This window comes from Nilaparvata lugens, chromosome 12 (genome assembly GCF_014356525.2).
Source record: "Nilaparvata lugens isolate BPH chromosome 12, ASM1435652v1, whole genome shotgun sequence".
In the NCBI taxonomy this organism is placed as follows: domain Eukaryota; kingdom Metazoa; phylum Arthropoda; class Insecta; order Hemiptera; family Delphacidae; genus Nilaparvata; species Nilaparvata lugens.
In genome coordinates, this window is record NC_052515.1 from 21,841,789 (window position 1) to 21,858,151 (window position 16,363).

Consider the following 16,363-nt stretch of genomic DNA (forward strand, 5'->3'; position numbering starts at 1 on the left):
CTCCTCACAAGACCAAAGGGGAATATTGTCCTTTGAAAGATTAGAATGTAAGATGTGAATTTTATTGTCATACACTGACTAATGTTAAAAACTAAAGGGTTGGGAATTTGGGTACTTTGGGGGGGGGCATTACAATTGGATTGTATTGCAGATATGAAAGCAAGTGGAGTGTTGTATAAAATCATGGAAGCTGTCAATGTTCTAGCTAACCATAGCAGCCATTTACATTACGACTCATTCACAATATATTTAGGTCGTTGATAGCAAGATGGTCGAGTAGTGTCGTGGCAAGATTCACAGGAGGAAAAAGGATCAATTATATTCAAAAAGGCTCGTACATGATGAGAAGCGCTGCTGCTGAGGTCAGCCATAACACCAACCAGCCGTTTTATAAGTTGCACAAAACCATGTTCAATAGAAGACCTGGCGTTCACGCCAAACAATTTGAGGCCAGATGGCAAATTTATCGAAAAGGGCAGAAAGATATATATTGAAGTCCCGAATCAGACGGTGTTTGAAATTTACGTCTAGCAGCAACTACGGGCCCATGACAAAAAAAAAACGGATATGGAGGATGCTGTGTACCAGAGCAAGCTTCAGAAACACATGCAGACTCTTCAGAAAACGATGAAAGAAATGCATGAAATTGAACACAATACAAGAGGTGAGAATTGATTCTACTTACTTAATTCATGCACAGAGATGATATATACAAGAAATAGACATTCAAAAAACAAGTCACTCTGATTTCATTTCATTAAAAAATGCTTTCAAATATGATAAAAATTATCATTGGTTTTGTAAATACAGTAGCCTACATTTACTACAACTAATTTGTTTTGCCTCTTTCATCAGAAAATGATTTCAAAATTAATTAAAAAATGCTTTGAATTATAATAAAGAATATAATTGATTTTGTAAATACAGTAGCCTACATTCACAACAAGTGATTATTTTTTGCCTTTTTCATTGGAAAATGATTTTAAAATGCTCTCAATAATGATTAAAATGATCATTGGTTTTGTAAATACAGTAGCCTACATTCACAACAAGTAATGATATTTGCCTTTTTCATTAGAAAATAGTTTCAAAATTCATTAAAAAATTCTTTCAATAATGATAAAAATTATCATTGGTTTTGTAAATACAGTAGACTACACTCACTACAAGTGATTATTTTTTGCCTTTTTCAATTTCAAAGCAAATTATTGTTTTCTCCATTCAATGTCAAATCACAGCCAGGATTGGTTGGAAGAGAGAAGAATCCGACTCACGGCATCCAACTTTGGGCTGATGTGTAGTGTGCAACAGGACGCCAGACTCCAACTGTGCTCCAGTGGTAAGATAGATAGATAGATAGAAAATGCCTTTATTCAATATAAATAAAAATAATAAGACTACAATCATGTTACAAAATAAACAATTAAAAATTATATAATTAAGATAATGATTGTGCTAAATAAAAAAACATGAGACAAAAAACTTGACATAACCATAAAGGTTGTCTGCCAGAGTTGGTAGGCCTATTCTACAAAAACAAAAGAAATTCGAAATTTTGTGAAAACAATTATCATTGGAAACCAAATAAAGAAAAAAAATAAAATAAATAAAGAACCTGCTACATAAAGAACAAATAAATCAATAAAGCTGAACAAAATGAAATAAATACTACTTTAATGCCTCAGTAATTTTCCTTTTTATATTTAATAATTAAACTCCCTAATCATTTCATTTCTAATACTAACTGCCCTTTCCACATATCGCGCTAGTGGTAAAGAAGCTTCTGTATGCACCTCTCAACTTGCATTCTACGGGAGAGCGAATGAGGGAGTCAACTTGAGTCATCACTTGGAGTCACAGTCCAGCCTTGCAGTTTTTCAATTGACTAACAAAAGCCATTCTTGAGAGCCTCCCCTAACGGCTTCATTGGGAATGATGACATTGTGGAGGTTAAGTATCCATCAAGTGGGGAAGATAATATTACATTCGATGAAGTGATTGAAATAAGATTAGCTTGGTAGGTAAAATGTCCAAAAAGAGCAAAATTAATGAAAGCTACGACATAAAATCAAGTCACTCTTATTTTTATAAAATCCAAGGGCAACTACATATAACGAAAAGAAAGTACTGTATCCTTGTCATTTGGACTCCGAAAGGCCTCAAAACTTTTGACATTGACCGAGATGAGTTTTGGGAAGTGACTATGTAAGAAAAATTTTATTATTATCAAACGAAAATCCAAAGTAAATGCTGTAATTCACCCCGAAGACTTCTGCTACTGCAAATATTGACAACAGGGAAAACAGCTAGATGGAAATGCATTAGCATTTAAATAATTGCAATATATCAGTAATTTCCATCTGTAGAAACATTTTACATGAAATTTTTACTTCCCGAACTCATCGATCCAAGGCAGCTAAGAAGTTTGCCAATTCGAGAACCTGAGTACATTTTGCTTGCTCAAGCAGAAAAAAAGTGACGGATTCGATTCTGGTGTGGCACACTCACCTCACACTCTTTTTCTTGCCATGATAGTAATTGTATATTGCTCACTAGTATGTAGGCCTACTCATGTTATGCAACTTCACAACTCCTTTGCTGTAGAAGTACTGTATTTACATGTTACTATTACAATGTATTGTTATCAGTTGATTTCAAGGTCTTCAATTTGCTTATGTTATTTACACGGATATCATTTTTATCTCAATTCTTAGGTACAGTACATTCTCTAAATTGAAAAATTATTATTCTTCATTCCTTATTTTTTGACTCGCTCTTAAATTTAATTTACAATAGGCAGGGGGCTTCGCCTTGTAGGTAATAAGTATTTCATGTAAACGATAATCCAGCTGACAGGTTATCAAGGGTATCAATGGTCAGGTAAATCATTACAATGATAGTTTTTCTTACCCAATGTTATCCTGTTACATGCTCAAAAAGGACAAAAGGAGTGAGTCAATATCATTGGTCGACAAACTCTATCTGTATAATCTGTAATGTTTTTGTATAATATATATGTATATCTGTATTGCTTGTATTTTGATAAATGTTCAAGATATTTTATCGTCTGCGCTAAAATAACAATGTACTCCATATATTGTTTCTGAGTCCGAATTCTGGTAGCTAGTGGCTCAGTATAGAGCGGCTGGTCAATGTGATGTAAATATTTTGCTTATTGGTCATTGACCCAGATACAATATAATTTTAATGAAGAGGACCACCGTCTTTGTTTCATAAAAGACGGAAAAATTATTACTAATATGAATAGGTTCTTGGAGAAAAAATACCAAGTGAGCAATATATAAATATATTGAAATAGAAATGGCAGAACAATAATTTTTGATAGTGAATACAAGTAGCTCAATAGTCATACAAAATTAAAGTTGATAACAAATTGTCAAGTTCAGCAAACATAAAAATTTAAATGGGGAAACAGACAATCAAGATAGCTGATAAACATCAAGAATCATTAGAAGCAGTTCAAAATCAATAACCATTGAGGTTTAATATGGAAAATTTATAATTGATAAACATCGAAGTTTAGTAGGGACAATTCAGTTAAGATACACTGAATCTATGGTAATTCACACTTACAAAGAACTTGAATACTAATCATAAGATTACAATAATAATGAGCTTGAAAAATACTGAAATTGAATTTAAAATGTGATGAATTTAATATTTATAAAATTTGTAGATTACAAAATATTGTAATTGAACAAAATATATTTGATGCAATAAAAATTGCTTGTTTGTTTTAAAATCCTAAGTCAATAAATTGTGATGTACAATATCTTACCAAGTAACCAATATTTTAATATATTAAGTGATTCTGCAATAGTAAGTTGCATCATGAACAAGAAAAGATTATGTTCTGACAACATTCATGATTGAAAAAATTACAATAGGTTGTCAAGTTATTCTTGTTTCATACAAAAATCTGACCTATGATGAAGCAACAAAAATCAAAAATAGCCTAAGTAAATAGATCCAAGTAATAAATAAACTCAACCCTAACCTTATTTAAGGGATAAGAAGATAAAGGTAATTAGCAAATACAAAGATGGTAAAAATATGCAGTTACCTAGGGTTTCAACATGATAGTGGTGTTCAAGTTGGCTCCAGGAAATAGTCAAGGTGGGCTTGCTTGAAGTATGGGTATACTGTCCGTGATGAATTGATGCAGATTTCCAACACTTGTATGGATAAGACGATTGGTTACAGCACATTGATAACTCCCAGTTCATTTGGAAACATTGAAAGATCTTCCAAGAAAATATTAATCACTGTTCAATATTTGAAGAGCTAACTTTAGTTGAATTGTCCAGTTCATATGGAAACTGAGATAAGCCTAAGCAAGTGTGTGGCTACCAGTTTAAACACAACAGTCAAGTAAAGGCAGGGCATTACCAAACATTAGTAAGTTACAGTTCGAAATCAAGTTTAAAAGAAGATTCAATATGGTATTGAAACAGATTCATTAACAGCAACAAGGCACGTCAATCCAAGTTGAAAGTAGATAAAAGTGTTGAAGTAGATTCGCAAAATATTAACAAGGCACGCCAAGTTACAGTCAAAGGTAGATGGTTACGGGTTCACCCAAAGGAAAATGAAATTGATATTAAATCAATTTGTTACACGCACGCGTCACCAACTCACAAGAATGAAGAAATAGGAATAGAATTATCCCATTGCACTGAGCAAAGTTTTCACCAGAAAAACTTGAAAAGATCAAACGAAACATGCCTTCGACATGACGAGAAGAAGAGAAGACGCCGCCATCAAAAAATGCAAGTCATAGCTGCCATAGGCTGTGTCCAGCTTTGAAAAGCAGTCACCAGAGCGCAGCAGCTGCTGGAGAGAAGACGAAATGTGAGCAGAAGAAATGAGTGCTCCAGGTGGTAAAGAAGGAACTAATGATTTCAATCATTGAATTGGATGTGAAATTCAACACCATAAATAAACGTATAATTGTAAATGGAGTGTGTAATTGAAGAATACGAGTGTGTAACATAACCTAGTGTGCAATGTGTTTAATGTAGAAGTGTACATAGCCTACCTAAATTTGAACTGTTGTATGAATTTCAACCTTTTTGGGCATACGCCTGTTGACTCTTCTGAAAGTTGTGTAATTCTGAATGATAAAATAAATAAAATGTTCAATATTTCTATGATAAAAGTATACCAAAGCTGTTTGTCAACTTCGTCAACTTCTATTTCTTTCATTCAATATTTTTTCTTATAATTAGTAGTACAGTAGTTTATTTATTTATTCATATATGGCTTTTATCGGCAGAGAGATCCTTTTGGATGTTCTGCCTTGCCGTATTACCCAATGTCATTCCCTATTTGCAATCAAGTTTATATGTTATATATATTGGGTTCTTCAGGTTTTTTATTAAACATTTGCACTTTCACTTCCTGAGTTTTTATTTTGTAAAGTTTAAATTAAGAAAACTTATTTCTAAACACAGATTCACTACATTTTAAAAAAAAACAGAAAAATATAACATTTTGATGATAATTGAAGCTGAAAATTTCAAATTACAAATTTTCCCATGGTAGTGAAGTACAGTAGTAAAAATGTATTTATATATAGAAACAAAACAAATAATAAATCCATTCAACTCAACATTCTCATTATTTAAGTATGCTATCCTTATACATCGATCATAATAAACCCCCACTTTCACGTGGCCATCGTGCATGAGCATGATGATCTTACATCTGAGCTGAGGACGAAAAGTAAAAACTTTGTTTCAAGTGGTAGAGGCCGGAATTTTGGCAACACCGCGATAGCTGGTTAAACGTGGCAACATAGGAAAGGCAGTTTACATCACTCCTATTTACGAAGAAATTTCTGTGTCTTTGAAAAATTATTTCAGCGTGATGACATACTATGAAAGTGTCATGTGTCGGATGCACCAGATTTCCTCAGCTCAACGTTGAAACCGAAACCCATTCATGAGGTAGAGTAGGCCTACTTGATGGGCCTTCCGTGCAAATACTTGTGATACGGTACAAGTCTCACAGGTGACTTTTTTTCACTCTTCCTAGTTGGTGAATCACCCAGCAAAGTAATATAAACAGGATTTTTAAATAAGATTGAGTTCAATGGTATCTCCAGCTAAGTCTGGTTCATCTACCACGGTCTCCGTCGGCGTCTTCTTTCTAGAAAAGAAATCTAGGTAGAACTGATCATCATCCACATCGAGTTTGACGAATTCAGAGAGTGAGACTATTGAGCGATTCAGATCATCCGAATCACATGTCTCAATTTGCCCGGTGTAGGATGACTATCGCCTATTTCTCGAACTCGTGAAGAGAAATTTTCTACACAATCGGTGAAAAGCCTGCTGGTCAATATATATTTAATTTTTCCAGATGACACCAGTTCGTCATATAGCTGCAACAAGACCTCCAATATACTATGAGGTATATAGAGTAGGTATATATGAAGTCCTGGCTACAAGGCACTGCAAATAGACAGCTGTACGCCAGATTGAATCGGCTTCCATACTTCCCTACCATTGAACTTCACTAATCCAAGATTTTCTGGAGAACTTTCACTTTCTCAAAATTAGCTGGGCTCAGTGCATCCATTCTATTTTTACTTGACATTATTGAGAATCATTTTTCTATTTCTTGGATAAACCAACTAGTGGTCACAGCGATTATGTGTATAGTTCCTGTTGACACACAAAACAACAAAGCCGAGGAAACTGTTGTTGAGAAGAACTGCTTGGCAACTGGAACTCTCATTTTGTCGAAGGAAATGGGATTGATCACAGATTTCTGTTCAAATAGGGAACTAGAACACGTCCTCCTTTTTTGCAAAGTAATGAGTTTTTCAACATGTTCTACATATACTTTGTTTGTGTTCGAAGTATTTTTTTCAACTATGCCATCTAGTAGATTTTTTTGACTGAGTAAACAATTTCTCACATTTTGCAGCATAAGTGGAACATCTGCAAAAAATATTTTTCTTGTGGATCACAGGATGTTCTATTCTACAATTCACATGGTTCCTGATAGAATGCACTCCAATAACCCCCAACATTCCTCTATTGTTTGATCCTATATCACTTGTAACACACTTCACTACCCATACTGTACAACTTTTCAATAATTATTTTAATGAATTCCCACAGTTTTGTGGGATTTGTAAAGTTTCCAAAGTGCATATGCTACCACCTGCTTCCAATGTAAAGTCAACCCACCTACATCGAAAACCGAAGCATGAGTGGCTATTTCTGACTCATCAGATGAGCAGAATTATTTGCTTACAAAACCAAGATATTGCTTCAACCCCTTGTCATACTCTATATGAGGCCTCAGTTGCATTTCATCTAGTGATAAAACACATAGTTTAATGTCATTACTGGCTGTCTTCAATTCAATACCTGACCATTCTATAATGTTGTCCTGGATTCTAGGTTCGAATTGACAAGTCTCAATGTTCTGCTTGATGGAAGGAGATAGGATGACAGGGGAACTCATATCATTTGTTCCCCCCCCCCACAGCACACTTAACCTGTAAAGCATGGCGGATTGTTTCGTTGGTCCACTTGTTTGGAATTACAGTGGATATATTTTTCAAGAATTCGATCTGATCTGGTTTTAAGAAAGAATCCAACTTATGCTGCTGGCATTGCTTCTAGCTTTTCTGTGAGCCGCTTCATCTGCAAATAAGAACCAACCTTGATTATATTTACTGAATATATTTAATCTTATACTCAAGATAACAGGATGTTTATCAAGATAAATTTAAATTCCACTGGTGACCCCCTGAGTTGCACAACTCGCTCATGGACTATTTTATAGATCTTCGAACTCCACAATTTGTAATTATATACAGTTGGTGAAAATTATGAAAACAGCTTAATATTAATTTTATAATGATAATTTGACAGTACGTTTCGTCGGGGATCTTATTTGAATTAGAAAAACTACATTTCTGTCGCTTCAAACATTTTTACCACCGCCATATAAATCCAGCTTCATTTTCAATCTATTTTTTTTAATGTGACTCACATATTTGATCTGTTGCACTTCAACCACATGACAATCTTCCCATTTAAAAAATAAGTTCAATCCCATATGGGGAATCCATGATAGCGGACCAAAATTTTGAAGCTACAGAAAAATATAAATATATATTTCTTTAAAAATATATATATATTTTAATTTGAACAGGATCCTCAATGAAAACTACTGTCAAAGTATCTTTGGAAAAGAAATATTAAGCAATATGCATAATTTTCAATAACCCTCTAATCCTATGTGAATCCATAGAACTTAATAGTTTACTCCGTATGGGAAAATAATTCAGAATCGAAATTCAAAATTCTTTAATTAATAATACTATCGTCGATAGCAACTGCTATCACAATATTAGTATAGTATAATTATTGATTATGTTATGTCTATGTTACAGACACAATAGACAGGCAGACAGACATTAACGGAAGCGAGTTAATGTAAAATGGATGTAAACGTCGTGAATTACGTTATTAATCATTAATCAGCTAAAATCATGTGTCGGCGCATGAAGGACAATCTCTGTGATAACTCCCAAATAGAATCAGCTGTTTAAAATAAATAAAAAAGTTATGAAAATTGCTATTTTTAATCCAGCTGACTAAATGATAAATCACAACAAATGTTTCTCTTATGCACTTCAAATGCATTTTTTATAAAAAAAAATCAACTTACCTCACATAGTCTGTTGGCTCCCACTTTTCGACAAGCCGACACATTTTAACCCATTTTGCTCTTCTGACTTCATCTGTGGGAAATCTAAATACTCGTATTCAGTCGGAAGATTTATTTCTACAATTCCAAGCCGAGCAATATTTCATTTTTTAAAAACAATATTACTAACAACACATCATGTTATTCTTATCTACAATGATAAAAGCTGATTAATAAATTTGAAAATTGGTAAACTAGAATAACACAAAATTGTCGTTTACAATGCATCACGGGATCGTGTCTTGACCTGTTTCTAATATCAGGGCACCGAGCTTCGCTCATTATTTATTTATTGATAAACAAAACACAATTCTTTAAAATGATTGGGGAAGGACTAATATGCACAGCCCAAAACTGTTTCTTCCCCGAATTTTGATTCATACACAATAAATAGTCCAAAAAGTAGGTTATGTTCCATACACTTGAATTCAGGTCCAATTTCCAGTCCAAGCATTTGAAAACAGGAAAGTACCAATTTAGATTGTTTACAAACCAAATTGAATAACACTCACTAATCACTAAAAACTGTAAAATAATGATTAACTTTGAAAATTCTTATATACTTTAATTTAGAATGATTTACCTTACCTTCCTCTTCACCAATACCAGCAATGCCGGATGGGTTGCGTCAAGAGTTTAAAATATATAACGTTTTACAATTTTCACATTTTCAACTATCGAGATGGCAGTAGCCTACACGTCAGACAAGGCCTGATTATATATAAGCTGATTGATTAAGAGCCCGCCAGCAGCTGAGTGCATCTGCTAAAAACGTTTTATGGTTGAAGGATTAAAAGAAAAATCAACTTTTTTGATGAATTTGAAACTATCGCAAAAATATGTTTTTATTTTAAATATAGTTATTATTTTTGATCAATTATGGATAATTTCACCTTTCAAACCCTTGAGGTTTCTTTATCATTTAGGTCCTGTTTATATTTTACAGCTGGCTGTACGACAGTTTATGAATTTCAGAGATGAAATATTTTGATTTTCCACAAACGCACTCGCTCACTCACTTTTTTATTATCCACAGACGACAAAAGTCTCAGCTGTTTTTCCAAGGATGAATTATCATTTTAATTTCCTTCAGCGAGTTTTTCCAGGGATGAAACCTAGTGCAATCGAATTTTTATATCATAAACCTACTATGTTACAAATTTCGTGAAAATCGTTAGAGCCGTTTTCGAGATTCGTTGGACATAAATAACCATATAAATAACCAATAAATAACCAATAAATAACTATATAAATAACCAAATATATACAGAATTTGCTCGCTTAATATAATAGGATAGTGAGGTCCACGTTATAATGGCAGTGGAGAAAGATAGGGGAAAACCGTTGCCAAACCTCTGTCTTGTAATACCTTCTATAGACCGTAGCTGATACAGGTTTATTGATGTAATATTAACTGTTCATTCTAGTTTAAAATAATCAATCATATTTTATTAAGCAAGAAATAATATTTTTCAATAATTTAATAATGAATTTTCATAATCAAGATTAAATATTTTGTTAATAAATTATATTTCTTTATTGTTTAAAACCGATCTGGCAACAGAGCAAAGCGAGAAAGAGATAGCGCTATCCGATTTGTTGAATGATAGACAAGGATAGCAATAGAATAGCTATAATCAAACACTGCCATTATAACGTGGACCTCTGTATACAGATCTTGTTTAAATTTAGTGACACCAGCGCTAGCGCGGCGAAAGTTTGATAAACTACCAGGCTGGATTCAAATTTACTGACGTCATTCTCTGGTCGCCACACTTGACAAAGTGTATTGATGTGTATTGAATAGGCTACTACTTGCTGAAAGTAGAATACTCTTCGTCGCTAATAGGAATGACTACTGCTTACTTGAATAATACCTGGAGAAGTGAAAAAAATATAAATAAAAAAAGAAACGGACAACCGGTCACTCTCACATTCACTCACCTTTTAGAATACTCTAAAATCAATGAGTTGAATGTCCGTAAATTGTTTTACTTATCGATTAATTCGACCAGTAATAAATCTTAAAAGAAATCGATATTGAAACAATCGATACTCACCTTCAACTCGCCGCCCTCACAGACGATGACCAAGCGTCCAAAGTCCTGCGCAAGCGCAGTGCTGAGTATGCAACTGGTGCCGCAATCGACACTCCCACAGCCGAACAGTCCATAGATGCTAAGCGCCGCCTGCCCGGTCACGTGACCCACTATGAGGAGGCTGAGGGGTCGCGGTTCTGTGACGTCACTGTCCACCCCTCCCCCGGCTCCTCCTCCGTTCAGCCCCTCTTCGCCCGCCGCCGAGCCGGGTCCTCCGCCGACCTCGCTCAGCGCGCTACCGTAGCTGCGCGACAGAGAGGGAAGGCGAGGTAGGAAGTCCAGATTCAGGTCCTAAAAGAGTTGAACAATTTACTGCAAAATATACACAAATCATATGAATAATATTGTGAATAGAGAAATAGGCTCAGCTTAAAACAGTTATTTTTTCCAAATTTTGATGATTTATTCTATGACTTGCCGTTTGAGAGACACATATATCAAATCAATCACTTTATTCAACAAGTTCCACACTTTAAAAAGTTTAAAAAATGAAAAATCCTAAATAAGAACAACATAAATCAAGTTATAATCTATATTATAATAAAATAAATAATTGGCTTTTACATGTACGGGATAGGAAATTTAAGAATGACGCACCAACACGTCTGAACTACTGGACTAATTAACTTGGAATTTTGCATATTGATTGGTTTTTTATATTTGTAACATTTTATATTATTTTATTTGTTTTGTAATTCTTGTTATTTTGATTTGTCTTGTTTTGTGTGTTTTTTAATAAATTGAGAAAGAAAAATTGAAAATTGAACTGTGGATACCAGTATATCAGATGTAATGTTAACTACTCATTCTTGTTTGAAATAATTAATCAAATTTATTTGTAAAAAATTTAATTTTTTAATGATTAAACGATAAATTTTCATAATTGATAATTAATTGATTCTTAATTTACCGAAGATGGTTATAGGCCTATTTTCAATCCTTCAATGAATTAGTAGGTTTACAATTACACCCTTTCGGAGCATGGGTTACCTGTTAGTACAAAATACAAAAATACATTCATTTTTTTTAGATTGTGCATGGGTAATGTAATTTGATGGTAAATTGATGAGATGAAACGTCCAAGTCATTGACGGGATTCAAACCCAAGAACTTAGGCGATGCTAGCAAACCGAAGTTTGTAACCTTACCACTAGACCAACCCGGCCGTCAATGATGGTTGAAAATTAGTTCTCATTAATCATTTCAATGCACTCTTGAGTCATACATTATTCTCAGATTATTCTCATACTATTATTCTTCTGCTTGCCGAAAACCACGCCAAGGTGAGTGCCATATTGACATAGCCACCGCAGAATATCAAAGTGTAACGAATGACACACATGAGATAGCCAGGGTAGATTGCTTGCAGGCATTTGACGCCCACTGTTCCCCTCAGACACTTTCATATAATTATATTTTTACTTTCCTTGCCCTATTACCTTATATCCCTATTACTTCCCTTGCCCCTTACCATAGGTAAGGAAAGTATTGCTTTCCGAAAAAAATTAAGGTCCCCCAATTTCTAAATTTCTATACGTTTCAAGGTCGCCTGAGTCCAAAAAAGTGGTTTTTGGGTATTGGACTGTATGTGTGTGTGTGTGTGTGTGTGTGTGTGTGTGTGTGTGTGTGTGTGTGTGTGTGTGTGTGTGTGTGTGTATGAGTGTATGTGCGTCTGTGTACACGATATCTCATCTCCCAATTGACGGAATGACTTGAAATTTGGAACTTAAGGTCCTCACACTATAAGGATCCGACACAAACAATTTCGATCAAATTCAATTCAAGATGGCGACTAAAATGGCGAAAATGTTGTCAAAAACAGGGTTTTTCGCGATTTTCTTGAAAACGGCTCCAACGATTTCGATCAAATTCATACCTAAAAAAGTGATTGATAAGCTCTATCAACTGTCACAAGTCCCATATCTGTAAAAATTTCAGGAGCTCCGCCCCATCTATGCAAAATTCTTTAATTAATAATACTATCGTCGATAGCAACTGCTATCACAATATTAGTATAGTATAATTATTGATTATGTTATGTCTATGTTACAGACACAATAGACAGGCAGACAGACATTAACGGAAGCGAGTTAATGTAAAATGGATGTAAACGTCGTGAATTACGTTATTAATCATTAATCAGCTAAAATCATGTGTCGGCGCATGAAGGACAATCTCTGTGATAACTCCCAAATAGAATCAGCTGTTTAAAATAAATGAAAAAGTTATGAAAATTGCTATTTTTAATCCAGCTGACTAAATGATAAATCAACAAATGTTTCTCTTATGCACTTCAAATGCATTTTTTATAAAAAAAATCAACTTACCTCACATAGTCTGTTGCTCCCACTTTTCGACAAGCCGACACATTTTAACCCATTTTGCTCTTCTGACTTCATCTGTGGGAAATCTAAATACTCGTATTCAGTCGGAAGATTTATTTCTACAATTCCAAGCCGAGCAATATCTCATTTTTTAAAAACAATATTACTAACAACACATCATGTTATTCTTATCTACAATGATAAACTGATTAAAATTTGAAATTGGTAAACTAGAATAACACAAAATTGTCGTTTACAATGCATCACGGGATCGTGTCTTGACCTGTTTCTAATATCAGGACACCGAGCTTCGCTCATTATTTATTTATTGATATACAAAACACAATGCTTTAAAATGATTGGGAAGGACTAATATGCACAGCCCAAAACTGTTTCTTCCCCGAATTTTGATTCATACACAATAAATAGTCCAAAAAGTAGGTTATGTTCCATACACTTGAATTCAGGTCCAATTTCCAGTCCAAACATTTGAAAACAGAAAAGTACCAATTTAGATTGTTTACAAACCAAATTGAATAACACTCACTAATCACTAAAAACTGTAAAATAATGATTAACTTTGAAAATTCTGATATACTTTAATTTAGAATGATTTACCTGAATTACCTTCCTCTTCACCAATACCAGCAATGCCGGATGGGTTGCGTCAAGAGTTTAAAATATATAACGTTTTACAATTTTCACATTTTCAACTATCGAGATGGCAGTAGCCTACACGTCAGACAAGGCCTACCAAGTCGTTAAGAAAAAATTCCTGAATGGAATAAAACGGATTTCTCCTAAGCCAACACTTGAGTCTCAGGTTGAATGCTGGTGTGTTCAACATCTTCAAATCCCCCGGCAGCCTATTGAAGATCCGCAAGGCCAATGCAGGAAATGCATCATGGGTCTTTGACAAGCGACGGTATGGCACATCTATGAGACCTCGACTTCTAGTGTCGTGACCATGGAAGTCACTCCTTGTGTTGAACTTTTCAAGATTTGCTCGCACATACACAGCACACAAGTAAATGTAATGACTGTAGATGGTCATTACACCTGTGGATTGGAAGAGAGGTCGACAATGATCCAGAAATCCACTGAAGGTAATAATGCGGATGGCCCTCTTTTGCAGCTTGAAGACATCTTCACATGCAGAAGCATGACTCCACAGCAGCAGTCCATAGCTCAGGATGCTATGAAAAAGCGCATGGTACACTACCAGCAAGTAGGGCCTGCTCACCAACTGCGTCAACTTCCTAAGCAAATAGGTGACTCGTGACAACCTCTTACAGATGCCCTCAATATGGCACTCCCAGGTAAGCCGTGGATCGATGGTGAATCCAAGGAGAGACACACTGTGAGCACTGATTGCCTGACTGCGACTCAGTGTACAGACCAATCTTTGTGTCTTTTCCACATTCAGTAGCAACTTATTTGCTTCCAACCACCCTCCAGCAGCATCAAACAGCAAATCAGCATCCTGCTGTACCTGGGCCGGATTTGGGCCGGAAGAAATCAATGTGGTATCGTCAGCAAACTTCAGTGCCCTACCCTCAAGATCAAGGTCATTGATTCGCCTTTTTTATTTTGCTGCACACCTACATTAAACGATTTATAGTGCTTGAAGTTCGTCTTCAGTTCCACACATTCAACATTGAACTTAAGATTTTTCAGGAAATCAAGTAGGTCATCCTTTGTCACTTCAGGGGCCAATCTTGAAACAAAGATCCAGTCAAATTTACTTATGGCTTTAATTTTACAAGTGGATTCGCCGTTACATGGTCGTGACCCAATTATAGGTTCGTTCCCATTCACATTCCAAGTTCTCTTTTTGTTCATCTTGACAGAATTAGCAAAGCTTCTCTTATGTTCAGCAGCGGCTTTAACGTAAGGTTTAGTAGGGTTAGGTTTAACAGTAATAACACTATTATTATTACATCTTGAGGTCATAAGTTCATTATCGGAGACTAAAGAATATATGTAAAGTGATATACCATGTTATGTCAATAAATCAAATATTTTAATCAAGTTGATAAAAATATCTTTCTCATGAGATAAGCTGATTGATTAAGAGCCCGCCAGCAGCTGAGTGCATCTGCTAAAAACGTTTTATGGATTAAAAGAAAAATCAACTTTTTTGATGAATTTGAAACTATCGCAAAAATATGTTTTTATTTTAAATATAGTTATTATTTTTGATCAATTATGGATAATTTCACCTTTCAAACCCTTGAGGTTTCTTTATCATTTAGGTCCTGTTTATATTTTACTGCTGGCTATACGACAGTTTATGAATTTCAGAGATGAAATATTTTGATTTTCCACAAACGCACTCGCTCACTCACTTTTTTATTATCCACAGACGACAAAAGTCTCAGCTGTTTTTCCAAGGATGAATTATCATTTTAATTTCCTTCAGCGAGTTTTTCCAGGGATGAAACCTAGTGCAATCGAATTTTTATATCATAAACCTACTATGTTACAAATTTCGTGAAAATCGTTAGAGCCGTTTTCGAGATTCGTTGGACATAAATAACCATATAAATAACCAATAAATAACTATATAAATAACCAAATATATACAGAAATTGCTCGCTTAATATAATAGGATAGTGAGGTCCACGTTATAATAGCAGTGGAGAAAGATAGGGGAAAACCGTTGCCAAACCTCTGTCTTGTAATACCTTCTATAGACCGTAGCTGATACAGGTTTATTGATGTAATATTAACTGTTCATTCTAGTTTAAAATAATCAATCATATTTTATTAAGCAAGAAATAATATTTTTCAATAATTTAATAATGAATTTTCATAATCAAGATTAAATATTTTGTTAATAAATTATATTTCTTTATTGTTTAAAACCGATCTGGCAACAGAGCAAAGCGAGAAAGAGATAGCGCTATCCGATTTGTTGAATGATAGACAAGGATAGCAATAGAATAGCTATAATCAAACACTGCCATTATAACGTGGACCTCTGTATACAGATCTTGTTTAAATTTAGTGACACCAGCGCTAGCGCGGCGAAAGTTTGATAAACTACCAGGCTGGATTCAAATTTACTGACGTCATTCTCTGGTCGCCACACTTGACAAAGTGTATTGATGTGTATTGAATAGGCTACTACTTGCTGAAAGTAGAATACTCTTCGTCGCTAATAGGAATGACTACTGCTTACTT

The 16,363-nt window shown here is 34.5% G+C and overlaps 1 protein-coding gene across 1 annotated transcript in view; it reads right to left on the minus strand.

Moving 5' to 3' along the window:
- Positions 1 to 16,363, minus strand: part of LOC111058151 (anaphase-promoting complex subunit 4) — a 32,786-nt gene that overhangs the window by 11,097 nt on the left and 5,326 nt on the right. The window lies entirely within an intron of this gene.